The sequence below is a fragment of the Somniosus microcephalus genome, unplaced genomic scaffold (assembly GCF_052327205.1).
Source record: "Somniosus microcephalus isolate GS21.2 unplaced genomic scaffold, FLI_Smic_1.0 unresolved_chr1, whole genome shotgun sequence".
Classification (NCBI taxonomy): domain Eukaryota; kingdom Metazoa; phylum Chordata; class Chondrichthyes; order Squaliformes; family Somniosidae; genus Somniosus; species Somniosus microcephalus.
Window position 1 is genome coordinate 169,102,156 of NW_028225179.1, and position 27,759 is coordinate 169,129,914.

A 27,759-nucleotide genomic window follows, 5' to 3' on the forward strand; every position below is an offset into this window, starting at 1 on the left:
ATCGGGGATGCTCAAGAGGCCAGAATTAGAGAAGCACTAATATCTCGGAAGATTGTAGGGGCTGAAAGAAATTACAGGGATAGGGAGGGGGCGAGGCCACGGAGGGATTTGAAAACAAGGATGAGAATTTTAAGGATGAGACACTTGAGGAAAAGTGGGGGAGGGTGAAGCCCTTATGGGACAGGGTCGCTATTTCTGTTCTGCGACAGTTACTGGGACAGACTGTATCTCCCCTCTCCTCCACACAGGCATTTGTGGTAGTTAAAGGGACAGTGATTCTCCTTGTTCTGCGAGATTGTAATTAAAGGGTCACTACTCTAAGATGGCTACGAACTTTTAGTGCCGCCAGCCTTTCTAAAACATCTTCCTGTCTTTGAGGATCTGTGTGAACTCGCTGGTGAGTCAGCAGGTTGGATGAACTCTGAAACCTCTTTACACATTCAGAACATTTAAAGGGTCTCTCATCGGTTCTGGGACAGGAGGGATCTGGTTAACATAACATAAGAACATAAGAAATAGGAGCAGGAGTAGGCCAATCGGCCCCTCGAGCCTGCTCCGCCATTCAATAAGTTCATGGCTGATCTGATCCTAACTGCCAATCCACTATCACAGAACCATCTCCTGAATCTAACAGAATTAGACACACGAAATAGGAGCAGGATCAGGCTACACGGCCCCTGGGCCCGCTCCGCTACCCACAGGGCCATGACCAATCCGAACCTAGACTCATGTCCAAATTCCTGCCCGCTCCCCGTAACCCTTAATTCCCTTCTAGGAAACTGTCTATTTCTGTTTTAAATTTATGTAATGATGTAGCTTCTACAGCTTTTTGGGGCAGCATATTCCATGGACCTACCACCCTCTGAGTGAAGTAGTTCCTCCTCATCTCAGTTTTGAAAGAGCAGCCCCTTATTCTAAGACTATGCCCCCTAGTTCTAGGTTCACCCATCATCGGGAACATCTTCCCCCGCATCCACCCGATCCAACCCCTTCACAATCTTATATGTTTCAATAAGATCGCCTCTCATTCTTCTGAACTCCAATGAGTAGAGTCCCAATCTACTCAACCTCTCCTCATATGTCCATCCCCTCATCCCCGGGATTAACCGAGTGAACCTTCTTTGTACTGACTCGAGAGCAAGTATGTCCTTTCTTAAGTATGGATACCAAAACTGTACGCAGTATTCCAGGTGCGGTCTCACAAATACCTTGTACAACTGAAGCAATACCTCCCTATTTTTATATTCTATCCCCCTAGCAATGAAAGCCAACATTCCATTGGCCTTCTTAATCACTTGCTGCACCTGCATACTAACCTTTTGAGTTTTGTGCACCAGGACCCCCAGATCCCTTTGTACTTCAGTACTTTCCAGTTTCTTGCCATTAAGATAATAACTTGCTCTACGATTTTTCCTGCCAAAGTGCATAACCTCACACTTTCCAGTATTGTATTCCATCTGCCAAATCTCTGCCCACTTACTTAGCCTGTCTATGTCCCCTTGCAGGTTTTTTATGTCCTCCTCACTCACTACTTTCCCTCCCATCTTAGTATCATCTGCAAACTTTGATATGTTACACTCGGTCCCCTCCTCCAAATCGTTAATATAGATTGTAAAGAGTTGGGGACCCAGCACTGATCCCTGCGGAACACCACTAGTTACTGATTGCCAGTCTGAGAATGAACCATTTATCCCAACTCTCTGCCTTCTGTTAGATAGCCAATCCTCTATCCATGCCAGAATATTACCCCCAATCCTGTGATTTTTTATCTTAAGCAATAATCTTTTGTGTGGCACCTTGTCAAATGCCTTTTGGAAGTCTAAATACACTACGTCCACTGGTTCCCCTTTATCCACCCTATATGTTACTTCCTCAAAGAACTCCAGCAAATTTGTCAAACATGACTTCCCCTTCATAAAACCATGCTGACTTTTTCCTATTAAATTATGATTATCCAAATGTCCTGTTACTGTCTCCTTAATAATGGACTCCAAAATTTTACCTACCACAGATGTTAGGCTAACCGGTCTATAGTTTCCAGCCTTCTGTCTACTGCTCTTTTTAAACAAGGGTGTTACATTAGCAGTTTTCCAGTCTGCCGGGACCTTTGCCGAGTCCAGGGAATTTTGGAAAATTAATACCAATGCATCCACAATCCCTACCGCCACTTCCCTCAAGACCCTAGGATGTAAGCCATCAGGTCCAGGTGATTTATCCGCCTTGAGTCCCATTATTTTACCGAGTACCACTTCCTTTGTGATTTTGATCGTGTTTAGCTCCTCCCCCCCCCTTTAGCCCCCTGTTTGTCCAGTGTTGGGATATTCTTAGTGTCCTCTACAGTGATCACAATATCATTAGGTTTAAAGTAGTTATGGAAAGGGACAAAGAAGAATCAATGGTGAAAATACCCAGCTGGAAGAGAGCCAATTTCAGTGATGTGAGAAGGGATCGAGCACAGGTGGACTGGAAACAAAGATTGTCCAGGAAAACAGTGAATGACCAATGGCAGGCCTTCAAGGCCGAGATAGTTCAGGTACAAACCAAGCATATTCCCATAAGGAGGAAAGATGGGGCATCCAAAGCTAGAGCTCCCGATGACAAAGGACATCGAGATTAGAGTAAAACAGAAAAAGGAGGTTTACGACAAATGTCAGGTACAGAATACAGTCAAAAACCAGGAGAATACAGAGAGGGGGGGGGGGGGGGGGGAATGAAACAGGATATAAGAAGGGCAAAGAGAGAATATGAGAAAAGATTAGCAGGTAACATAAAAAAGAACCCAAAAATCTTCTATAAACATATGAAAAGTAAAAGGATAGTTAAAGGAATGGTGGGGCCGATTAGGGACCAAATAGGAGCTCATCATACGGAGGCAGAGGGCGTGGCTGAGGTACTGAATGAGTACTTAGCATCTGTCTTCACAAAAGAAGAGGATGAAGTTAATGTCGCAGTAGAGGAGGGGGGAAGTAGAGAAATTGGATAAAAATGGATAGAAAGGAGGTGCTAAATAGGTTGTCATCACTCAAAGTTAACATGTCACCTGGTCCAGATGCGATGCATCCTAGATTGCAGAGGGAAGCTAGGGTGGAGATAGCAGAAGCTCCGACCACAATCTTTCAATCTCCCTCAGATATATGGGAGTGGTGACAGAGGGCTGGAGGATTGCAAATGTTACACCCTGTTTAAAAAAAGGGAAGAGGGATAAACCTGGTAACTACAGGCCAATCAGTCTAATGTCAGTGGTGGGTGAACGACTAGAGACCATTGTCAAGGACAAAATTAATTCTCACTTGGAGAAGCATGGATTAATAAGGGGCAGCCAGTATGGATTTGTTAAAGGTAAATCGTGTCTGATTAACCTGATTGAGTTCTCTGATGAAGTAACAGAGGGTTGATGAAGGGAGTGCAGCAGATGTTGTATATATGGACTTTCAAAAGGCATTTGATAAAATACCACATAAGAGACTTACTCTGAAAATAGAAGCAGAGGGAATTAAAGGGCTGATGGTAATTTGGGTATATAATTGGCTAAGGGAGAGGAGGCAGTGAGCAGTGCTGAGGGATGCTTTTCTGACTGGACGGAGGTATGCAGTGGGCTCCCCCAGGGGTCGGAATTAGGACCATTGCTTTTCTTGTTAGATATAAATGACCTGGACTTGGGTATCGGTGAACAATTTCAAAGTTTACGGATGATACTATTTACTATGTTGCCAAGTTTTGTGAGTGTAGTAGTAGCAGACTTCAGAAGGACAGAGACAGACTGTGAAATGAGCAGACACAAGGCAGATGAAATTAAATGAGGATAAGTGTGAAGTGATACACTTTGGGAGAAATAACAGGGAGAGGCCGTATAATCTAAATGGGACTATTTTGAGGGGGTGCAAGAGCAGAGGGACCTGGGGGTCCATATTCACAAGTCTTTGAAAGTGCCACGGCAAGTTGGTGAGGCGGTTCAGAAAGCGTATGGGATACTTGGCTTTGTAAATAGGGCCATTGAATACAAAAACAAGGAAGTTACACTAAACCTTTACAAATCACTAGTTAGGAACATAGGACAGGAGGAGGCCATTCAGCCCCTCGAGCCTGTTCTGCCATTCAATGAGATCATGGCTGATCTGTGACCTAACTCCATACACCCGCCTTTGGCCCATATCCCTTAATACCTTTGGGTAACAAAAACCTATCAATCTCAGATTTAAAATTAACAATTGATCGAGCATCAATTGCTGTTTGCGGAAGAGAGTTCCAAACTTCTACCACCCTTTGTGTGTAGAAGTGTTTCCTAATTTCACTCCTGAAAGGTCTGGCTCTAGTTTTTAGACTCTGCCCCCAGTCCTAGAATCCCCAACCAGCAGAAATAGTTTCTCTCTATCTACCCTATCTGTTCCCCTTAATATCCTGAAAACTTCGATCAGATCGCCCCTTAACTTTCTAAATTCCAGGGAATACAACCCTAATTTGTGTAATCCCTCCTCGTAACTTAACCCTTGAAGTCCAGGTATCATTCTGGTAAACCTACGCTGCACTCCCTCCAAGGCCAATATATCCTTCCTAAGGTGTGGTGCCCAGAACTGCTCACAGTGCTCCAGGTGTGGTCTAACCAGGGTTTTGTACAGCTGCAGGGTTTTGGCCTCAGCTGGAGTCTTGTGTACAGTTCTGGGCACCACACTTTAGGAATGATGTCAAGGCCTTGGAGAGGGTGCAGAGGAGGTTGACCAGGATGGTACCAGGGATGAGGGACTTCAGTTATGTGGAGAGACTGGAGAAGCTGGGATTGTTCCCCTTAGAGCAGAGAAGGTTAAGAGGAGACCTAATAGAGATGTTCAAAATGATGAGGGGTTTTGATCAAGCAAGTAGGGAGAAACTGTTCACTCTGGCAAGTGGGTCGGTAACCAAAGGTCACAGATTTAAAATAGTTACTAAAAGAACTAGAGGGGAAATGAGGAGAATTGTTTTCATACAGAGGGTTGTTCAGATCTGGAACGCACCATCTGAAAGGATGCTGGAATCAGGTTCCACAGGAACTTTCAAACAGTAATTGGACGAGTCCTTGAAGAGGACTAGTTTGCAGAGTTCTGGGGATAAAGCTGGGGTTTGGGACTAAATTGGACAGCTCTTTCAAAGACACGATGGGCACAGACACTGTTAGGGTCTAATTGGAGCCTGAGCAGGCCAAGTGATATACGAGGTCGACGCGTTACCCAACTTAGACTTATGTGAATAAACTCACATAACCAAATAGTTTGAGAGAAGTAAAAATGCACAGTTTAATGTACAGAGCGCTCTGGGAGAAGAAGAACAGTAGACCCCGCGGTCTCAGCTGCCAGCTTCTCGGTTTTACAATAGTAGCCGAGCTTCTTTTATACAGTTTAAAAACAGGGAAGGTACCAGATCAGCAGTTATTACATTAATTCCTTGGCCAATCTGGTACTTTAGCATCCTTCAACTTTGGCCAATCCGATACCTTAGCAACCCTTAATCACATTCTGTCAAAAACAAGTTAATTATATTATTATACCGTTAGCTAGCTTCTTTCACAAACAACTTAATTATATTACTGTTAGCTGGCTTCTTTCATGTGACATGTTGGTATTTCGCAACCCTATTCTCACAGTGAGACCTATGTCCTGCCAGTTGCATAACCCCGCCCTTAAACACCCTTTACCTCCCTTGTTCTTCCTAAACATAATTTTTTGCTCTTACAGTTTTACCCCAACAGTTGACTAGCCGTTCCTGTCTTACGTCTGTACAAGTGATATCACAAGTTGGTGCAAGCAGATCAAGTCAGCTGTCTGTTATGCCAGTGTCTGCAAAATGTCAATAAATGTCAAGTATTTCAGCAGGCACTACGGTGCCATTTTAAATTTTCCTCCAACAGCCCCTCCTTTTGGTCCTGGAGCACGATCCTCTTGCTCCCAGATGACCATCATTCTTTGTTTCTTCACAGGGTTGGTTTACAACCACTGACTCATCTCGTGAGAACCGGCCGTTCCGGCCACGTCATCATACGTTTCTTCTTCTTCACCCGTATTTCTGGGCAGGAGGTCGGTGTATTCTTCGACAGAACTACTGGCAGCACAGCTTTCACAGCAGCTTGACAGCACATTTTAATGATACTCAATGCACAGCACAGCAGTATACATATCACAACTATGATCAATATCATTTGCATTAGCCAAGCACCCCAGCCTGATCCTCCCAGTAACCAATCAAACCATCCGCCTCCAATATTGGATTGATGGAGCAAAGCTACTTGTTTTTGAATATGGTCCGCTAGGTTGGTAATATTTTCAGAACTGTCTGGGATGTATGTACAGCATTCTGCTCCGATCATGGCACGTGTACCTCCCTGTGCAGCTAGTAGGTAATCTAGTGCCATTCTATTTTGTAGGGCAACAGTTCTTAGGGCTACCATTTCGGCACTCATCTCTCTCAGGGATTCAGCCATGTCATTGGCTACTCCCTCAATTATGGTTGCCAATAACCATATTTCTTGAGAAGTAAACACTATTCCAGCCGTGGGGAACATAGCTCCTAGTACCACCTGCCAGGTGGGAAGTTCTCTTTTAGTACGAGTATGCTTGTGGTGGTCTTTCAATTCCTTTATGTGGTGTACGTATGGTACTATATACCCCAAATAGCATGATCCTGCCCAATTCTCTGGTAGCCAGGGGTATGCTCTGTGACCGCATATGAAGTATGTCCCATTATAGGCTGTCATTATCTGTCCCGGTTGTTCGGGGTTTATGTTGGTGCGGAAGACGGTAAAACCCATCTGGTTGTCAGTATCTGTTCGCCTGGTCCCATTCCATGGTTTATTATTGGTCAAATTCATCAAATTGGTAGTATTGAACCACCAGCTTTCCATGGAATTTCCTGCATTATATGTGGTAAAATTTTGTATAAAATGACTTTTTCCCACATCAATTCTGATCCCTTCAGTCTGTTCTGTACCGCGCTCCCAACATATCTCCCCGATCGGCTGGCCCTTTCCTGACGTATTGGTAAGAACTAAAAAGGGGGGTTCTTTCGTATAATCATATGTTGGCTTATACCATTCTTTAAAATTTTCTAACGAATATCCTCCCCCCCGGAACTCATTCCTTAGGCTAGTCCATTTCTGTTCCCATGTTTTTCCGAAGGTGGATAAGGTGGTATTTTTCTGTTTCGTATGATTTTTATTAATTATCCATTCTGCCATATCTGTGAGGTTCAAGGGTATTGGTCGCAAGGGTATCCCTCCTTTCGCATGAGTGGGAGTATGGCTACTTACCCAACAGGCATCTATCCCACTCAGTTTGGATTACTTATATGACATATATAAAAACGTATTTACATGCAGCTCCCTTTTCTTGCGGGAGTTAAGTATACCTTCCGTGACAATACCAATTAACGCAACTATACATAAAACACTTAACAGCCTCATGTTGTTTTGGGGCTGTCACCTTTTGCTTGCAGTATTCAATCTGTAGGTTTTAAATTACATGGTTTTTTTCTCTCGGGAACAATTTATGGGTTATAGACTTTTAATTGGGTCCAATGTTTCCACTTTCCTACACCCCTTATGTCCAGACAGGCACAGGTGTCTCCACTGATTATAACCTCATAGGGTCCAGACCATTTTGGGGCAAATCCCGGTTTTCCAGGTAAGTTTTTTAACATTACCTTAGATCCAACGGGTGGAACCTCGGGGAGCATTTGTAATTTCAGCTCCTCGTCCCTTTCCTGTTGATGGTTCCTAACCCCCGCCCTCATTTCTTTTAGTTGGTTACTTAGTTCCAACACATATCGTTTTAGCCTGTCTTTTAAGGGCCCCACATCTGCTCCACCTGTTATAATGCCTTCTGGTAATTGCATTGCTCGTCCTGTCATTAGTTCATATGAGGATATAGAATGCAAAAATAGGGTAACAACTCGCTTCGCATGGCCAAGGACCCTGTCAATCTAAAATGGAGGATCCTGTCAGCCTAAAATGGTGGTGCAATGTCGACATCGCTGAGTCACTTGCATATTGTAAGAGATGATCATGTTAACTCGGGAAAAGCTAAACTGATCTGTGGCTGCTAATATGGCTGGCACCCACAATGTCCCACCTTGCTGGTGGAAACAGTGTAGGGCGGAGTGCAGAGGATATACAGACAATAGGCGATCAGAAAACACATTACCATTATTGCAAACGCATTACCATACTGATTAGGTGATCGTGAAACCATTACCCGCATATTTCCTAAACTATAAACCATTCAGTGAAATGTGACTTCTTTATTTCAAACTGCCAGGCCAGGAAATCAATTTAAATGTGTACGTGCCCAGCTCAGGATTGGTGCAGACTGTAAGATGTGTTAATGTCTTCTCAAAAGCAAGTATAATAATGTGGTACTCTGTATGAAAGATTACTTGCTCTGGTGGAACCTGTCGAGACTCTGCTGGAGTCAGAACTGTGCTGTATCAGAGTAAGTCTCCCGGGACAACAGAATAAAACAACTGTTGAACTCAACCAGTATTCGACTCAGTGTTTGTACTGAACCAGATTGAGGGCAAAAAAATCCGTTTCAACATTTGGTGTCAGAAGTGGGGTCTCAACGGACGATCACCGAGAATTCGCGAAATTAAGAGCCGAACTAGTTTTGGGCGTGAGAGGAGGAAATGGGCCCCCGGAGTGAGTATGTTTAAATTTACCACTTCGGTTTTCCTCTGATCCGTAAGTCCGATAAAAGTTTTGCCACTCGCTAATTCTTGTGTGGTGTCCCGACGAGATCTGGGTCAATCTGGCGAATACTGTGTAAATTTAGGAAATAAGTATCCAAGTCGGGTAAAGCGCCGGCCTCGTATTTCACTTGGCCCGCTCAGGCTCCGATTGGACTAAAAAGTAGATAAGTGATTTTAAAGAAAGAGAAAAAGAATACTTGAAAGAAAGTAAAAAGAGAGAGTCGGGGACTCTAGAGCTATAGCAACTTGTACTCGGGGAGTGCAAGATAAGGGTCGTATGATTAGAATAATTAGGCTAAGAATACCTGTACCAGGTGGTGACAGAGGCTAAATTTACGATTTGAATAATTAGGCTAAGAATACCTGTACCAGGTGGTGACAGAGGCTAAGAATACCTGTACCAGGCGGTGACAGAGGCTAAAATTACTATTTGACTATAGACGACTCACTGTGTTTTTTGTTAAGTCTAAGTGTTGTACTGTGTTTTTGTTAAGTCTAAGTATTGTAAGTATTGTAGTGTTGCGTTTCATTTTGTGTGCCGGTATCCGTGAAATATATAAGACACGTGCAAAAAGTAACTCGAATCCTGAAAAGGAACCCTTAGTGTAAGAGAACCATGGGTAATTACCTAGATACCACAAGTGACGAGGGCAGTGCCCTACAAACATTATGTGACAAATACCCGGACAAAGCCCAACAATTGAGACAACTCTCAGGGGGTTTAAATAAAAAGTTAGGCAGCGAACAATGGCCACTAGGGGGTCCCAAAAGTTTAGAAACGGTTAAACAAGCTCAAGAAATGATTTGGAAAAAGAACGTGGGAAGTAAGACTAAGAAACTAATTGGACTCTGGCGACAGTACTGCCAAGAAATTAAAGACAGTTCCCTATTAGCCAGCTGGCAAGAAAATGCTGTTAAGTTAGGAATAAAGTTAACCGAAGGAGGAAATCCTAAACCCATTGAAATACTTAAGAAAGAATGTGCACATGAGAAAAGGTCAAAATCTGAAATGGCGCCAGATAAAAAGGATAAAAATGAACTACGTAGTTCAATGGTTGGCCTTAGGTTGACCGAGGGAGACGGAACGGATGAGGACTTAGACAATTGGACAATTAGAACTCCTACCGCGCCACCTCCTCAGCCACCCCAATATAATAACATTTATCCCGACCAACCTCTTGCAAATCAGACTGGCTTGATCCCTATTACGTCCGTTACCAGTCCACCGACACCCTCCCTTACTGTCCCAAGTCACTCCCCAATCACGCTGACTTCTGATGTTTATGTAGACCCTGTTGCTTGTCGAACCCGATCGAAAGATCCAACAAATCCCAAGAAAGACGTGAAACCGGGGAATACCCCTAGTCTGAATTGGCAGAAGAAGAAACGTAGACCCAGACAATTAGTACAACATAAACCAGCAAAAGCAGATGACACTGACTCATGTAGTGACCTTACCGATTCTGAAGACAACCTTTCACCCTTAAACAGTTCCGACTCAGAACCCGAAATTAGCCTTACTAAACCAAAACGAACGCCCAGAAATCTGCCGGTAAGAACAATGCCAAACCCGAATGCAGCGGCTGCCGCAGCCAACCCCACCATAGATGTATTTTTCCCTTGGAAACCTAATGAGATAATGGCTATCCTAACCGGTATGCCAGACAGGAAAAAGGCGCCGGCTAGGTTTGTGGACTTTCTTCAAACCACGATACAGGTGTACAATGCAGACTCCCGAGATCTATGGGCTTTGATTCAACAAGTTTTAACTCCTTCTGAACACACTAGATTTTTGGAACACCTGACTCACCCCAATCATGCCGCTTTAGAGACCGCCCACGTCCTCACAGCCGACAGGGAGCGACACATGCTTGCAGCACTCAATGCTACACTCCAAAAACCTATCAATATATCGAATGTCCTAGATACTAAGCCAAAGAAAGATGAGGGACCTGAGGAATTTTTGGAGAGATTCTGTGAGGTTTATCAGGGACAGTCGGGGGACACCAATTATCAAGGAGGAGCCAATTCACCCCAATTCTGCGCCATTCTGATGAACTGTCTTCCGGCTGCTGTGGCGACAGCCATTAAAACCAATAATATGAACTGGGCAGAAAACAGTCCGACTCAAATGACTAGAGCTGCGAAATATTACTGGAAAGAAAGTAAGTAAGAGTGCAGAAAGTCAACCCCACGTTAAGGTCAAGGCGGAATATGTAATGAAGCGAGAGGATGTGCCCATACAGCCAAAAGTAGGGCCAGACCTAACCGGATATCAAATGGAACCCCAGTATTGTGTTCCAGGATGGGTAGACTCCCAAAACTATGGGTATTACAATCACCCAACTGGACCCGACGCTCCTGCTTATGGCCCACCCTATGCGCCCCCACAACAAAATTATGGGGGAGGAGGAAGGGGCAGAGGACAAGGACAAGGTCTATGCTTCAATTGTGGTCAGCTTGGCCACTGGAGTAAGGAGTGTCCGGCCAGACAACAAGGAAGGGGAGGTCAGACCCGAGGAAATAGAGGCGGTTGGCAAGGAGGTCGAGGAAGGGGAACATACACTGATTTCTCCCAAACCAATCCGTTTCCACATGTTACAACATGTTATAACCAGATCGAGAACCCCTATTAATGCTTCAGATTCAAGATCAATGGTATCCCTTTTTGGTCGATACAGGGGCCGCTATGTCATCTGTTCAATCAGACCTTAATCTCCCCAAATCGAAAGAAACTCAAAGCTTATCCGGCTTTCAAGGACAAGTATCTCAGTACGCGATGACGGAAGCAGTCGGAGTAACATACAAAAAGGAATCCGTGATTATGTATACAGATGGCAGTTCTTCAATTGATGAGAAGGGAAAACGAATTTCTGGTTATGCAATTGTGAATCAGGAAGGTGTCACCTTAGAATCAGCAGCCTTTGAATCCCTTTTTTCTGAGAACTGTTTGCACTCATACGAGCTTGTACTTTGGGAGAAGGATTACGAATTAATGTATATACAGACTCTAGATATGCCTTTGGAGTAGTTCACGATTTTGGACAATTGTGGAAAAATAGAGGATTTCTAACCTCTTCGGGCAGTCCGATCTCACACCGTCAGTTAGTTTCAGACCTCTTGCAAGCCCTTTTACTCCCCAAACAGATAGCTGTGATTAAATGCTCTGCCCATACCACTGGCCAAAACCCAGTAGATATAGGAAACCGCCGCGCTGATGAGGCAGCCAAAATTGCTTCTAGGAGTCACCAAATGATTGTGCCCGAATTATGAGGCAGACTAAAAATTCCAAAAAGAATCAGTCTACCTCGGAAAAACTAATGCCAACCATCCAAGAGGTGATTAAGTTGCAGGAGGACGCTCCTGATAGTGATAAGCATTTGTGGAGAGAATTGGGATGTGTATATAACCCTTTATCAAAACTCTGGACTACTCCCGCGGAACAGACTTGCATGTCTGATGAGTTAGCTCTATGGGTTATTGAATGTGGATACTTTGCAACTCATTGTGGTGCCAGGGCAGTGGGTGATTTGCTATCAGTACAGTATATAGTAGATTTTACAAACAATCATTAATTTTATTTTAATTGATCAGCCATTGATAGGAGACTACAGAACTCGTGCTCGGCCTTGATAAAGGTGACTGCAGTTTTACGAGGTCTGGTGTTGTGTTTGGATTGTTTTGGCCTGCCGAAATCCTACTTTTATTATACTTATTATACGATTTTAATTTTTAATTTTAGTTTTAAGTTTTTAACTTTTGATCTTGTGTAAGCAGTTGTTTTCCAGATTAATAGCTAATAAGTAGCATTGATTGATCACCAAGAATCAAGATGAGGACTTTATTACTGCTTCTGAGCGTTATCCTGCTCGCGGGCGGGGCGTTCAATCGACTGAAGAAATGTGCCGAAGAGATATTCTCCAGTGCAAAGACAAGAATCTTAAAGCTTTCGGATCCTGGAACGTGACTAAATGGGACTTCTGTAATGGACTATTAAAAAAGGAAATCATCAGAAGAAGAAATTGAATTACTAAATATAGAGGGTGAAGCGAGTGAGATGGTAAAGGAGCAATTTGAGAAGGAATTAATGGAGGAGGAGTATAATAGACTCAATAAGATAGAGATGGACCAGCAGGATGAAGCCAAGAATCACTGGGTACCTTAGATGGTTATCATGGAATGATAAAAGGGGGGAATGAGGATATAGAATGCAAAAATAGGGTAACAACTCGCTTCGCATGGCCAAGGACCCTGTCAATCTAAAATGGAGGATCCTGTCAGCCTAAAATGGTGGTGCAATGTCGACATCGCTGAGTCACTTGCATATTGTAAGAGATGATCATGTTAACTCGGGAAAAGCTAAACTGATCTGTGGCTGCTAATATGGCTGGCACCCACAATGTCCCACCTTGCTGGTGGAAACAGTGTAGGGCGGAGTGCAGAGGATATACAGACAATAGGCGATCAGAAAACACATTACCATTATTGCAAACGCATTACCATACTGATTAGGTGATCGTGAAACCATTACCCGCATATTTCCTAAACTATAAACCATTCAGTGAAATGTGACTTCTTTATTTCAAACTGCCAGGCCAGGAAATCAATTTAAATGTGTACATGCCCAGCTCAGGATTGGTGCAGACTGTAAGATGTGTTAATGTCTTCTCAAAAGCAAGTATAATAATGTGGTACTCTGTATGAAAGATTACTTGCTCTGGTGGAACCTGTCGAGACTCTGCTGGAGTCAGAACTGTGCTGTATCAGAGTAAGTCTCCCGGGACAACAGAATAAAACAACTGTTGAACTCAACCAGTATTCGACTCAGTGTTTGTACTGAACCAGATTGAGGGCAAAAGGATCCGTTTCAACACATAAGGGGTTAGTCCAGTGGTACGATTGGAAGTTGCTCTCAACTTCATTAATATTATGGGTAACACCTCCACCCATGTTTTTCCAGTTTCGGCTATAACTTTGGCCAGAGCTAATTTCAAAGTTCTGTTCATTCTCTCTACCATCCCGGAGCTTTCGGGGTGGTAGGGTATGTGGAATTTCTGTTTGATTCCCATCAATTTGCAAATGGTTTTTTACCACTGTTCCAGTAAAGTGCCTTCCTTGATCAGAATCTATTTGCAATGGTACTCCCCACCTTGGGATAACTTCTTCTGCCAAAAGACGTGCAACTATTAATGCGGTACAATTTCGGGTAGGAAAAGCCTCTACCCACCTTGTAAACTGATCAATTATTACTAAACAATATATTTTTCCGTGTGATGATGGCAGGGGGCCAGTAAAGTCAATTTGTAAGTGTTCCCAAGGTCCCCTAGGTCGAGGCTGATGTGCCATTCTAATTTTTACAGGTCTGCCTGGATTATATTGTGCACACGTCACACACCGGTGACAGTGTTTTGCTATATCTCTTCCCATTCCAGGCCACCACCAATCTCTTGAGAGAGCTTCCTGCATGGCATCTCGTCCTGAATGCGTCAGGCCATGATGCAGATCCAGTAACGTTAACCTTACACACTCTGGTGCTAATACTTTAGTATCCTTCCTCCAGATTCCATCTGATCCTTGTACTGGCCCTTTCTGTTTCTATTTATCCTTTTCTACTGGCGGGGTATCTTTCTGCAATTTCTGTATTTCAATTTCTTCCATTTGTATGCTCCCTACGGGATAACTATCTTTCTCTTCCTCTAATTCTAGAGCTGCCTTGGCCACCAAATCGGCCGCCTGATTACCCTGTTGCTTTAGCCAGTCAGGGTTACCCTGTTCTGGGGCCTTCTGGTGTGCCTTTATTTTTATAACGGCTACCTTACTTGGTTTTGCCGCCGCATCTAATAAGGCTCTTATTCATTGTTGATGTTTAATAGGTTCCCCAGTAGTGGTTACAAATCCACGTCTTCCCCAGGCTGTCATATAGTCGTGTACTACCCCAAAGGCCTACCGGCTATCTGTATAAATATTGACAGTTTTTCCTTCTGCTAATTCAAGGGCTTTGGTTAGGGCGACTATCTCCGCAACCTGTGCGGATAGTCCTCCTTCTAATCGCCCGGATTTTACTGTTTTAAGAGGATTGTCCACTATTGCCCAACCTGTTCTAGGTAAGCCATTAATATGTTTGCAGGATCCATCTACATAGAAGACCTCTTCTGTCTGTTCCAAAGCTTCTTCCTTAATCCAACTTTCCTCAGCTTCCTCATCTATATCCCCACACTTATGTGGTTCTCCTTCGTTTAACATTCCTGCGGCTGGGTTAACTCCGGTGTCCCGAATTATTCGTACTGATTTATCTGCTGGTACTAATATGGCTTCCCATCTTGCCCTCCTCATATTTGAAACTGACCTTAATCTTCCGGTATTTAACATTTCTACCAAGGTGTGTTTGGTATGGAGGATAATTTCTCCTGTCATTACGATGGGCTCACTAACCTTTACCGCCCATGCTGCACAATCCAGGGCAGCTACACACCGAGAAAGTCCGGCTGCTGCCGGACATCGTCGTGTGGAATAATAGGCTACCGGTCTATTATCACCCCCGTGGTCTTGAGTGACTACCGCAGCGTAGAAGCCTCCTTCATTTTCACAATAGATGTGAAATGGCTTACCTATATTGGGTAATCCTAATCCTGGAGCTAATGTTAAGGCAGTTTTTAGTTTGGTATACGCATTTTCTTGTTCCGATCCCAATTCTATCTGATCGAGGGCCGCTTTCCCTCCTTTTACTAATCTTTGTATTGGCTCCGCTATTTTAGCAAAGTTGGGGATGAAGTTCCTACTATAGTTAAAGTGTCCTAATACTTTCCTAACTCCTCTAACTGTACTGGGTCTGGGCATAGCCCATATAGCCGCTTTTCTATCTTCTGGCATTGTTTTAGTTCCTTGCGAAATTTTATGGCCCAAATAGGTTACTTCTGATTTCCCAACTTGCGCTTTTTTGGGGTTCACTTTAAACCCTTTACTATTTAGTGCTCGTAACACCAAATAGAGTGCACAATTGTGGTCTTCCTCCTTCTCTGAAGCAATGAAGAGGTCATCCACATATTGTAGAATAGTACTTCCCTTCGGGAGGTCAACTGTCTCCAGTAGAGACTGCATGACTCTATGGAATATAGCCGGACTGTTATGGAACCCTTGTGGCAAGCGGGTCCATGTGTATTGCGTATCTCCTATAGTGAACGCAAATTTCTCCTGGGATTCTGGGTCCAAAGGTAATGACCAGAATCCATTTGCAATATCTAATACCGTGAAAACTTTATGTTCTGCGCTTAACCCATTTAATATTGTCGCTGGACTTGCTACAATAGGTTGTAACTTTGGTGTTACTTTATTTAAAGCGGTATAGTCAATAGTTAATCTCCAAGTTCCGTCGGGTTTTCCTACCGGCCAGGTAGGGGAATTGGTTGTGCTTTCCGTTTTACGCACCACTCCCTGTTCTTCCAATGTTTTAATTATTTCCGTAATTGCTTTCTTAGCTTCGGGTTTTATTGGGCATTGTCTGTGCGGTTTATGCTCTGGTCCAGGGATTTTAATTGGTTCCATTCTTACTTTTCCGGTCTCTAATTTATCCTCTGCCCATACGCCTTTTACGGCATTACATATTGTTCCAAAATTACCAGTTTCTAATTTCCAATCCCGGAAAAGAGGTTAAGCAGTTGCTATTTTAGTGCAATTTGCAGCATATTGGTTTACTTCAGTTTTACTTCCATCCTGTCTAGGCCAGATCAATTTTCCTTTATGACAGTCAATCAGGATTTTATATTCCCTCATAAGGTCATTTCCCATTATAGTTCCTTCATTATTTTTACACACATAAAATCTCATCGGGATCAAATGGCCATCTGATTCGACCACTTGTACTGTACTTAAAAAGGCGGGGGTCTTTGTTCCCCCTAATCCGGTCAAATAAATGTTAGTTTGTGTGATGGGTAAAGGTAAATCGGTTATAGACATCGATGCGCCAGTGTCCACTAGCATGTTACACTGTCAGCCCCCTACTAGTGCGGACATATAAATTCTACTATCTCCCTTATCTTTAATTACAGGGGCCGCTGCATGTCAGTGCCCTCCGTCCCGAGCATCCCTAAAGGCTTGGAGTTCTCGGTATTCATCACTGGTCATTTTTCTTGGTTCTGGATTTAATCTACTATAACATTTTTCCCATGTGTGACCTCTCTTTTTACAAAATGAGCATTCCTGTCGCGGGGCTCTACATTCTTTAGCAAAGTGTCCTTGTTTCCCACAATTGTGACAATTTCCCTTCGTTTTGGGTCGTGCTTCCTGGCCGTTTCCTTGTATGGCTGCTACCTTTTCTTGCTTGATACGGACTGCGTGGGATTGTTGGGCCTCCAGGGCATCTACAGAGCATGCCCATTGGACAACTGCATCCTAGGTATTAGCAGCCACAACTCCCATTTTTAGAATCATTTGGTGTTCGGTTGTTAACCCATCTTTAAATAATTGTACAAAGGCAGGGTCTTCCATTTGGGGGTTAATTTGGCCCGAACTCTCTTCGTATATCGTAAACAATCATTCACCAAATTCAGCAGACCCTTCTCCTTGTTGTTGTCTACAAGCTGTGATTTTATTCCAGTTTGTCTGTGCTGCCCCCAACACCCTTTGTACTTCTGCCTTAAATGGTATAAAAATTGCCTGCAATGCATTTACTTCAGTAGTGTGAGGCAATTGGAGTGCCCAATGGCCATCCCTAAATAGGGTAGGTGGTGCGGCTCCCTGCCCCATAAGTCCCCATCTGTCCGCGGGACAGGCTGCTCTCACTAATTGATGTACATCTCTAGTATGTAATCGGTGACTTTGCCATGTTCGTTCTAAGTTTTTCCAGAACTCTGTATTATTGCTACGGGGTTTTAATGATCCCCAAAAATTGCATTATCTGTTGTCTATCACCGGGTGTGAATGGTGTCCATTTTGCAGAGGGGCGGCTATCGTGCCTCCCCGTGCCACAGGGGCCATGGCAAATGTTTCAATTCCTGCCTCTTCCCCCGTACTTGGGGCCGTGGCGGCTGTTTTTTCTTCATAGGGTGGGACAGGTTCTCCCATATCTCCCAATACTGGCATCATTCCATACGTATTTTTACTTGATTCTAAATACTCAAGTTTCTTCTCTAGTTCCCTAATTTTGACGTCTTTGGCTTCTAACTTACTATCTCTTTCTTTTATTCCAATCTTACATTTTTCAACGGCTTCTTGTAAGCCAACCAATTGGTGGACCAAGAATATTCCTGCCTTTTTAGTCTTGTCCTGTTTCTCCTTTTCCCACCATTCTCTTTGTGCTCCCAATGTCTGACTCGTATCCCATCCATCTCTCCGCATTTTTTAATTAGGGTTCTCCTATCAGCCATATACTGATTACTAAGGGAGCCCGAAGGCCCCCATGTTTGACCCTTACCTGTCATCTTGTAAATCCTCTTCTTACCCTGTGTTGTCAGAGGTACGTCCTCCTCACGAAGAGAAGCGAGCGTATGTGCAACCTATATATTGGTGGTTCCCCGGGACCTTCTGCCGGTCCAACCCCGAAGGTAGTAAGCGATGTTGTAGCTAATTTGGGCGATACCCAACAGAAGCTTTCTGAGTTAATAAAACTCCGACTATGAGTTGAATGGCAAAGTAAAAGAATGCTTTATTGCAGAGCTCTGGGAGAAACCGCTACACACCAGCGTGTGATCGCCAAGTTCCTCGTTTTACACACACAAGGCTCCTACCTTTATACAGGAGTCAAAACAACTTAGACGGTTGATTACATAATCACAGCGATCCCCCGTGACATCTAAAACGGTTATCTATTCTTAAGCAAGCGATGGCCATAGGTTAAAACCTTTTGGGACCTCTGGCCGCAGACGAGATAAGCAGAAGTAAACAATGGTTCCAGACTGTTCATCGTTGCAAGGTGACCACAAATGTTCAGTAATAAAACTGCAGCTGACAATTACCTCACCCCTGCCTACGTGCGAGCTCGGGGGCCCCTTGTTAGCCAGTTTTAATGTCAAGTATCCCGACAGTCTTTGCAGAGTCCTTAATACTGAAATTCTCCTTAACAATCCCTCCTTTTGGTCCTGGATCACGATCTTCTTGTTCCAGCTGACCATCAATCTTCTTTCTTCACAGTGTTGTTCTTACAACCACTGCCTCATCCCGGGGACGTCAGGCAGCTCAGGTTCGTCCGGCTTGTCCTCTTCCATAAGCGATAGTTCATCCACCTGAATAACACCGACTGGCATTACCGGTGTCATGTCCATTTTGCAACAAGCGTTTACAATGGTTAACAGGCAGCATATAGCAACGCATATCGCCACTACAATTACCATTGTATGCATTATCCATGGACCCCATCCTGTTAGTCCTCGCCATTCCAACCATCCTGTTCCAGGATCAGTATGGAGTTTCTTCACTTCCTCCCTCATATGGTTTACCAAGTTTGTGATATTCTCTGAACTGTCTGGTATGTAAGTACAACACTCCTGCCTTATCAGGGCACATGTACCGCCCCTCTCTGCTAGCAAATAATCCACTGCCATTCGGTTCTGTAAGGCAACGGTTCGTATCGCTGTCATCTCATCACTTATAAATGTGAATGCCTCCTCGGTGTCATTAGTTACTGCTTCTAACAATGACGCCACATGCTGGATTTCCTTTATGGCTCTGCCTACCCCATAACCAGGGAATAAAATAGCGAAATACCTCTCGGTCTCTGTAATGTCACGCTTGGCTCGGTAGTGATGGTGGTCCGTTAGGGAGGACAGATGGTAGACATATGGGAGCACGTACCCCAAATAGCAAGACCCGGTCCAAGACCGGGGCAGCCACGGGTACGCTTTGTGGCCACAGATAATGTATGTGCCGTTGTATGCCTTTAAATTTCTAACCCAGGGCTTGGGTTACCTGGATCTTGCTCCCAATTGTATGTGCCTGGTCCCGTTACGATAACTGACTCCGTGTACCCTGGTCGGGGGGGGAATCAGAATCCTATTTGCTTGGGACGTCCCGTTTGGCCCGGAGGTACAGTTAATGATCTTATAGCAGCTACTGTTTCCTACCGGGACACCACCTTTCTTTATGTTACGCATAATACACATTCCCGTATATGGGTTTCCCATTCCACTGGTATTGGTTAGTACCAGATAAGGGGGTTTACACTGTTATTATAGGATGGATAATACCATCCCTTAAACTCGGTCATTTCATAACCCGCCGTCCTGAGGGCGGAACAATTCATTCCAGTAAAAGGGTTCTGTCGGATCGCACCCCTGGTGGCAGTACTGCTCCCAACTGCCTCCTCACACGGTACGTTAGTCTGGTTCTGGTGGTGCATCCATGTTAGCATTTGAGTCACATTAAAGGCCACCGGGCGAAGGGGTATTCCACCCCTGCTATGTATCGGGATGTGGCTACAGACCCAACAGCTGGACTGCCCCCTTTTCTTAACATACTCTATAAACAAAGGTATTTATGTGTAAATCACGCTTACATCGCGGCCTGCCCCGGGTTACCGTAACAATGCATATTATCGCAACTAAACATATTACGGTCTTCATCTTCAATTTTAAGTAGGTACTGCCTGTCTGAAGCTGGCTTGTTTTCTCTGGCCCTCCCGATAACACTCTTGTACTAACGCGTTAAGATAAAAGCAGATAAGCACAACCGATGCAATAAGCCACAAAACAAATGCCCACACAGGCAAACAGATCAAAGTATCAGGCATTAATCAGCTGATGTTGACCTGGAAAATAATACAAGGGTGTATCATTAGTAACTTCTATGCACACCCTTTTTGAGGTAGATTAAAGCTTAAAACTTAAAATTAGATATTTAACACAATCAGGGCCAGCACAGGCTGAGAGTACGATGGGTGTAGGATTTCAGCAGGCCAGAACGATCCAAACACCATACCAGACCTCGTAAAACTGCAGTCACCTTTCCAAGGCCGAGCACGAGTTCTGTAACCCCGAGGCGTAATCCTTATGCTTTAACTAAACAGTATCAATTCTCAATCTGCGTTGTACGCCCCTACAGATTGAGTCCTTAACACAATAACTTAACAACTTTAATCTTAATTTTATGCTGGTTACATTCATTTAGTCAGTCTTTTCTTTCGTGGTTACACTCTCCCCGGTAGTCTCCTTCTCAGGAGGCTCCAGGGATGACTTGGGCTCATATATCTTTAGCTGTGTCCAATGTTTCCACACTCCCTTTCCCCGTATGTCTAGACAGGCGCAAGTATCTCCACTAATAATAACTTCATAAGGCCCGTTCCACTTGGGAGCAAAGCCTGATTTGGTTGGTAATACCTTTAGCATTACCCTAGTTCCCGCTGTAGGGACTTCTGGTAACGGGAAGGGGGGTTCCTTCTCGTCCTGCTCCTTCTGGCGGTACCTTACTTGCTTCCGCATTTCTTTTAATTGTTTACTCATTTCTTGGACATATCGCCGTAGCTTGTCCTTTAAGGGGCCTACATCCACCCCTCCCGTAATTATGCCTTCTGGCAATTGCATTGCTCGTCCTGTCATAAGCTCATACGGGGCAAGGCCTGGAGTGCGATTACAGGTGGCTCGTAATTTCATCAGAATGATAGGTAACACTTCCACCCATGTTTTTCCCGATTCCTGCATGGCCTTAGCCAACGCATTTTTTAATGTTTCGGTTCATTCTTTCTACCATTCCCGAGCTATGGGGATGGTAGGGTATATGAAACTTTTGCTTCATTCCCATTAACTGGCACATATGTTTGACCACACCTCCTGTGAAGTGGGTCCCTTAATCGGAATCTATCTGAAGCGGCATTCCCCAACGTGGGATTACCTCTTCCGCCAAGATTCGAGCGACTGTAGTGGCCGTACAATTTCTGGTGGGGAATGCCTCCACCCATCTTGTGAACTGATCAATAATCACCAAGCAATACGTCTTACCCTGGGATATGGGTAAGGGCCCCGTAAAATCTATTTGCAAGTGTTCCCATGGCCCTCGAGGCCTGGGTTGGTGTCCTAGTTTAATCTTAACCGGTCTTCCTGGGTTATGCTGAGCGCACACGATGCATCGTTGACAATGCTTAGCAATATCCCGTCCCATACCCTTCCACCACCACTCCTTACCTAAAGTCTGTTGCATCGCCTCCTTTCCAGAGTGGCTTAATCCATGGTGTAATTCGAGTAGGGTATTCTGTATACACCTTGTTATTTATTCGCCATACTCCGTCTACTTTTGGTCTGGCTCCTTGTGCTTTCCACCTTTGCCTTTTGCTAGGTAATATATCCTCGTGTAGCTCGGCAATACTAATTTCATTTCCTGGGCTATCTACACTGGCTACAGGTTCCTCAGGTACCCATTCTAAGGCTAACTCCGCGGATTGTTTCGCTATCTGCTTTCCCTCCTTCCGTTCCAGGTTTGCTTCTTTCCGTTCCAAGACCAGGGCTGCCTGAGCTGCCCTGTCAGCTGCCTGGTTGCCCATATAACCCTTCCATTCCGGGCTGTCTCTGGCTGGTTCCTTTTGGTGCGCTTTAATCTTTATTACTGCGACCTGTTTAGGCTTATTACTAGCTTCCAGGAGGGCTTCGATTCTTTCCTGATGTCTTATGGGGGTTCCCCCAGTAGTTACAAATCCCCGTCTACCCCATGCAGTCATGTAGTCATGGACTACGCCGAACGCATATCGGCTGTCCGTATATATATTTACCATTTTATTCTCCGACTCTTCTAGTGCTACTGTCAGTGCCACTAGTTCTGCCACTTGAGCTGACAAGCCTCCTTCAAGCCTCCCTGATCGTACAGTCCTCATCTGACTATTTACCACAGCCCAGCCCGTACGAGGCTGCCCGTCTACATATTTTCGGGACCCGTCCACGTACAGTGTCTCTTCAGCCCCTGGTAACGGAGTGTCTTTTATTTTGTCTCCCTCTAAGGCAGCATCTACATCTCCACAATCATGGGAAACTCCCGATCCCAATACTCCTTCAGCCGGGTTTTCCCCTGCGTCTCTGACTATTGTTACTGCTTTACTGGGAGGGAGGAGAACAGCCTCCCATTTCGCTCGTCTCAAGTGTGAGACTGATTGCAATTTTCTAGTGTTTAACATTTCTACTAGAGTATGCTTTGTGTGGAGAACAATATCTCCTGTCATTACAACGGGCTCGCTAATTTTTACGGCCCAAGCTGCACAATCTAGAGCGGCTATGCAGCGTGAGAGTCCCGATACTACTGGCCCTTCTGCAGTGGAATAGTATGCTATGGGTCTACGTTTATCTCCATGCTCCTGGGTGACTACGGCCGAATAAAATCCTTCCTCATTATCACAGTGTATGTGGAAGGGTTTGTTCATATCTGGGAGTCCTAGTCCTGGGGCTGATATCAGATCTCGTTTAAGTTGGGTATAAGCTTGTTCCTGCTCAGGACCCCATTCGATGGGTTCCAGGGCGGGCTTACCCCCTTTTACCAATCGCTGTATGGGTTCTGCTGTTTTAGCGAACCCCGGGATGAAGTTTCAGCTGTAATTAAAAAGCCCCAGTACTTTCCGTACTCCTCTTACTGTTACAGGTCTTGGCATAGTTTGTATTGCCCCTTTTCTATCTGCGGGCATCTCTTTTACTCCTTGTGAGATAAGGTGCCCTAAATAAATATAAGACCTGGGTTTTTCCTATCTGTGCCTTTTTGGGGCTGACCTTCATTGTTCTTACATACATAAAATCTCATGGGAATATATCGTCCGTTTATTTCTACAATTTGTGGAATACTACGGAAGGCGGTGAAGTTTTCACCGCCTACCCCTATTATTACTGTACTTTTCTTTGTGGTGGGAAGGGGGAGGTCGGTTATAGATATTGCTGCTCCAGTGTCCACTAACATCTCACACTGTCGGCCCCCCTATTAGTGCAGACACATGTATTCGTCCCCCTTGGGTTTTCCCACTTACATCCCTCACACTCTGTCCGGAGGTTATCTATCTGGAATTGTTTTCCCTTAAGGCTTACCGCCGCCTTTTCTGCCTGTTCTATCAATCCTGCCAATTGATGAACCAACAGTACACCTGCTTTCTTAGTCCTTTCCTTTTTCTGTGTGCCCCACCATGACCGCTGTTGGTCCAAACTTTTTGATACATCCCACCCGTCTTTCTGCATTTTCTCAATTAGGGAACATCTATCTGTCATATAAGTATCGATAAGGGAGCCCGGGGGCCCCCATTTCAAGTCCTTACCCGACATTATGTCCCTCGGCCACTATCTCCGGTCCCCGTATCTGAGAACACAAATACCTTTCTCTCGGGGTTCCGTCACGTGTAATGTAAAGGTTGGTCCGGCTCCTTTACCTCTCCTCCAGTTCTCCTCCTAGGCTATACCTAGGTTCCCTGGAATCACATAAAATAATGCAGTCTCACGGTTGTTAGTATCCTAGCACAATTTTACATATGCCATCTCACCTCTCTCTTGTTCTTTTTGAATCACTCGAGCGTGTGTCCGCTTGATCAGGGCGGCCAGTCACTCGGTGACCCTGCTCGCAGCGCCAATTTGTTGTAGCTAATTTGGGCGATACCCAACAGAAGCTTTCTGAGTTAATAAAACTCCAACTATGAGTTGAATGGCAAAGTAAAAGAATGCTTTATTGCAGAGCTCTGGGAGAAACCGCTACACACCAGCATGTGATCGCCAAGTTCCTCGTTTTACACACACAAGGCTCCTACCTTTATACAGGAGTCAAAACAACTTAGACGGTTGATTACATAATCACAGCGATCCCCCGTGACATCTAAAATGGTTATCTATTCTTAAGCAAACGGTTATCTATTCTTAAGCAAGCGATGGCCATAGGTTAAAACCTTTTGGGACCTCTGGCCGCAGAAGAGATAAGCAGAAGTAAACAATGGTTCCAGACTGTTCATCGTTGCAAGGTGACCACAAATGTTCAGTAATAAAACTGCAGCTGACAATTACCTCACCCCTGCCTACGTGCGAGCTCGGGGGCCCCTTGTTCGCCAGTTTTAATGTCAAGTATCCCGACAGTCTTTGCAAAGTCCTTAATACTGAAATTCTCCTTAACAGCGACGTCTACGAGTTTTACCTTATGATCCTTATAAATGCCCTACGAGATACAAACAAACAAAGAATACCACAAACTTTCGGTTAACTGTGAATTCTCACCTCTCGTCAAACCCCTTTCTTGTTCTTTTGATCAGTCGGTGCTCCGGTGTCACCCGTCTAGCGTCGCTAATTGATGGATGGTCAAAAATTTGACTACTCGCCCGAGATCACCTCTGGGTGCTCCGGCGCCCTCCGAGCTGATCCTGCCGACTACGCCAATTTGTTAGGGTCTAATTGGAGCCTGAGCGGGCCAAGTGATATACGAGGTCGACGCGGTACCCAACTTAGACTTATGTGAATAAACTCACACAACCAAATAGTTTGAGAGAAGTAAAAATGCACAGTTTAATGTACAGAGCGCTCTAGGAGAAGAAGAACAGTAGACCCCACGGTCTCAGCTGCCAGCTTCTCGGTTTTACAATAGTAGCCGAGCTTCTATTATACAGTTTAAAAACAGGAAAGGTACCATATCAGCAGTTATTACATTAATTCCTTGGCCAATCTGGTACTTTAGCATCCTTCAACTTTGGCCAATCTGATACCTTAGCAACCCTTAATCACATTCTGTCAAAAACAAGTTAATTATATTATTATACCGTTAGCTAGCTTCTTTCACAAACAACTTAATTATATTACTGTTAGCTAGCTTCTTTCATGTGACATGTTGGTATTTCGCAACCCTATTCTCACAGTGATACCTATGTCCTGCCAGTTGCATAACCCCGCCCTTAAACACCCTTTACCTCCCTTGTTCTTCCTAAACATAATTTTTCGCTCTTACAGTTTTACCCCAACAGTTGACTAGCCGTTCCTGTCTTACGTCTGTACAAGTGATATCACAAGTTGGTGCAAGCAGATCAAGTCAGCTGTCTGTTATGCCAGTGTCTGCAAAATGTCAATAAATGTCAAGTATTTCAGCAGGCACTACGGTGCCATTTTAAATTTTCCTCCAACAGACACGATGGGCCGAATCACCTCCTTCTGTGCTGTTAGATTCTATGATCAGTGTGAAGTTGCTGGTGTGTCAGCAGGTTGGATGACTGAGTGAATCCCTTCCCACACACGGAGCAGGTGAACGGTCTCTCCCCAGTGTGAACACGCTGATGTAACAGCAGGCGGGATGACTGAGTGAAGCCCTTCCCACACACGGAGCAGGTGAACGGTCTCTCCCCAGTGTGAAGTCGCTGATGTACCAGCACGTAGGATGACCGAGTGAATCCCTTCCCACACACGGAGCAGGTGAACGGCCTCTCCCCAGTGTGTAGGTGTTGGTGTCTCTTGAGCACCCGGGAGCTTTTAAAACTATTCCCACACTCAGAACATTTAAAGGGTCTCTCGTTAGTGTGAACTCGCAGGTGCCCCTTCAGCTCCCCGGAGCTTTTAAAGCTCTTCCCACAGTCAGAACATTTAAAGGGCCTCTCATCAGTGTGAACTCGCTGATGTGTCAGCAGGTTGGGTAACTGAGTGAATCCCTTCCCACACACAGAGCAGGTGAACTGTCTCTCCCCAGTGTGAACTCGCTGGTGTACCCTCAGGTCCCTGGAGCTTTTAAAGCTCTTCCCACAGTCAGAACATTTAAAGGGCCTCTCGTCAGTGTGAACTCGCTGATGTGTCAGCAGGTTGGATAAATGAGTGAATCCCTTCCCACACACAGAGCAGGTGAACGGCGTCTCCCCAGTGTGACCTCGCTGATGTACCAGCAGGTTGGATGAATCAGCGAATCCCTTCCCACACACAGAGCAGCTGAACGGCCTCTCCCCAGTGTGTAGGTGTTGGTGTTTCTTGAGCTCCCTGGAGCTTTTAAAACTCTTCCCACAGTCAGAACATTTAAAGGGCCTCTCGTCAGTGTGAACTCGCTGGTGTCCCTTCAGCTCCCCGGAGCTTTTAAAGCTCTTCCCACAGTCAGAACATTTAAAGGGCCTCTCGTCAGTGTGAACTCGCTGATGATTCAGCAGGTTGGATGACTGAGTGAATCCCTTCCCACACACAGAGCAGGTGAACGGCCTCTCCCCAGTGTGAACACGCTGATGTTCCAGCAGGTTGGATGACCGAGCGAATCCCTTCCCACACACGGAGCAGGTGAACGGCCTCTCCCCAGTGTGTAGGAACCAGTGTTTCTTCAGCTCCCGGGGGCTTTTAAAGCTCTTCCCACACTCAGAACATTGAAATGGTCTCTCATCAGTGTGAACAAGCTGGTGTCCCTTCAGATACTGAGCGCTTTTAAAGCTCTTCCCACAGTCAGGACACTGAAATGGTCTCTCCCCAGTGTGAACTCCCTGGTGTGTTTGCAGGTGGGATGAACAAACAAATCCCTTTCCACACACGGAGCAGGTGAACAGACTGTCCCTGGTGTGACTGCGCCGTTGAACTTTCAATGCAGACGGGGAACTGAAGCCCTTCCCGCCGTCCCCACCTTTACCCGGTTTTGCCCCGGTGTGAAGGTGCACGTGTCTCACCAGGTCAGGCAATCGGCTGAATCCGCGTCCACACACTGAACACGTGTGCGGTTTGTCTGCGTTGCGATCCCTGCTCTCTCCTTCCATGTGCAAAGGTCGATGATATTCAGGTCCTGATGAATCCAGTGACTCTGTCAGATCTTGACGTGATGTTTGGTCTGAGCTTCCCGCCTGTAACTGCTCCACTTCTATAACCCTGTAAATTGAGATCAGAAAAGGATCAGAGGCAAGCTGTTGTTTAATTTTCCCCTTTCCGAACCTAGGGGCAGTGAAACTCATTTTCAGGCCCCAGCTGCTGCACAGGTTGGTTGAAAGGATCAGCAGTAATGACGGCTGTAATACCCACAAGCCTCCGCGCTCCAGAAAGCACTCTGTTGACTCTGAGTCCCGCGCATGTGCTCATGGCCCCCGCGCTCTCCCTCCTGCTCTACAATCGCCCGTCTCGATCGGTCCGCAACACGCATGCTCAGCACACAAAACTCCGCAGCTGGAACATCGGGCGTGCATGCGGA

At 45.1% G+C, this 27,759-nt stretch overlaps 2 protein-coding genes and 1 long non-coding RNA gene across 3 annotated transcripts in view; 2 read left to right on the forward strand and 1 right to left on the reverse strand.

Moving 5' to 3' along the window:
* LOC147096528 (NACHT, LRR and PYD domains-containing protein 3-like) overlaps positions 1-27,759 on the forward strand; it is a 582,546-nt gene that overhangs the window by 492,000 nt on the left and 62,787 nt on the right. The window lies entirely within an intron of this gene.
* The window catches only part of LOC147096534 (uncharacterized), a 37,495-nt gene that overhangs the window by 989 nt on the left and 8,747 nt on the right, over positions 1-27,759 (forward strand). The window lies entirely within an intron of this gene.
* Positions 18,325-27,438, reverse strand: LOC147096535 (uncharacterized). The gene is made up of 2 exons (XR_015074930.1): positions 27,248-27,438; positions 18,325-24,061 (listed from the first exon to the last, which is right to left on the reverse strand). It is a non-coding gene; the product is annotated as an uncharacterized LOC147096535 (long non-coding RNA).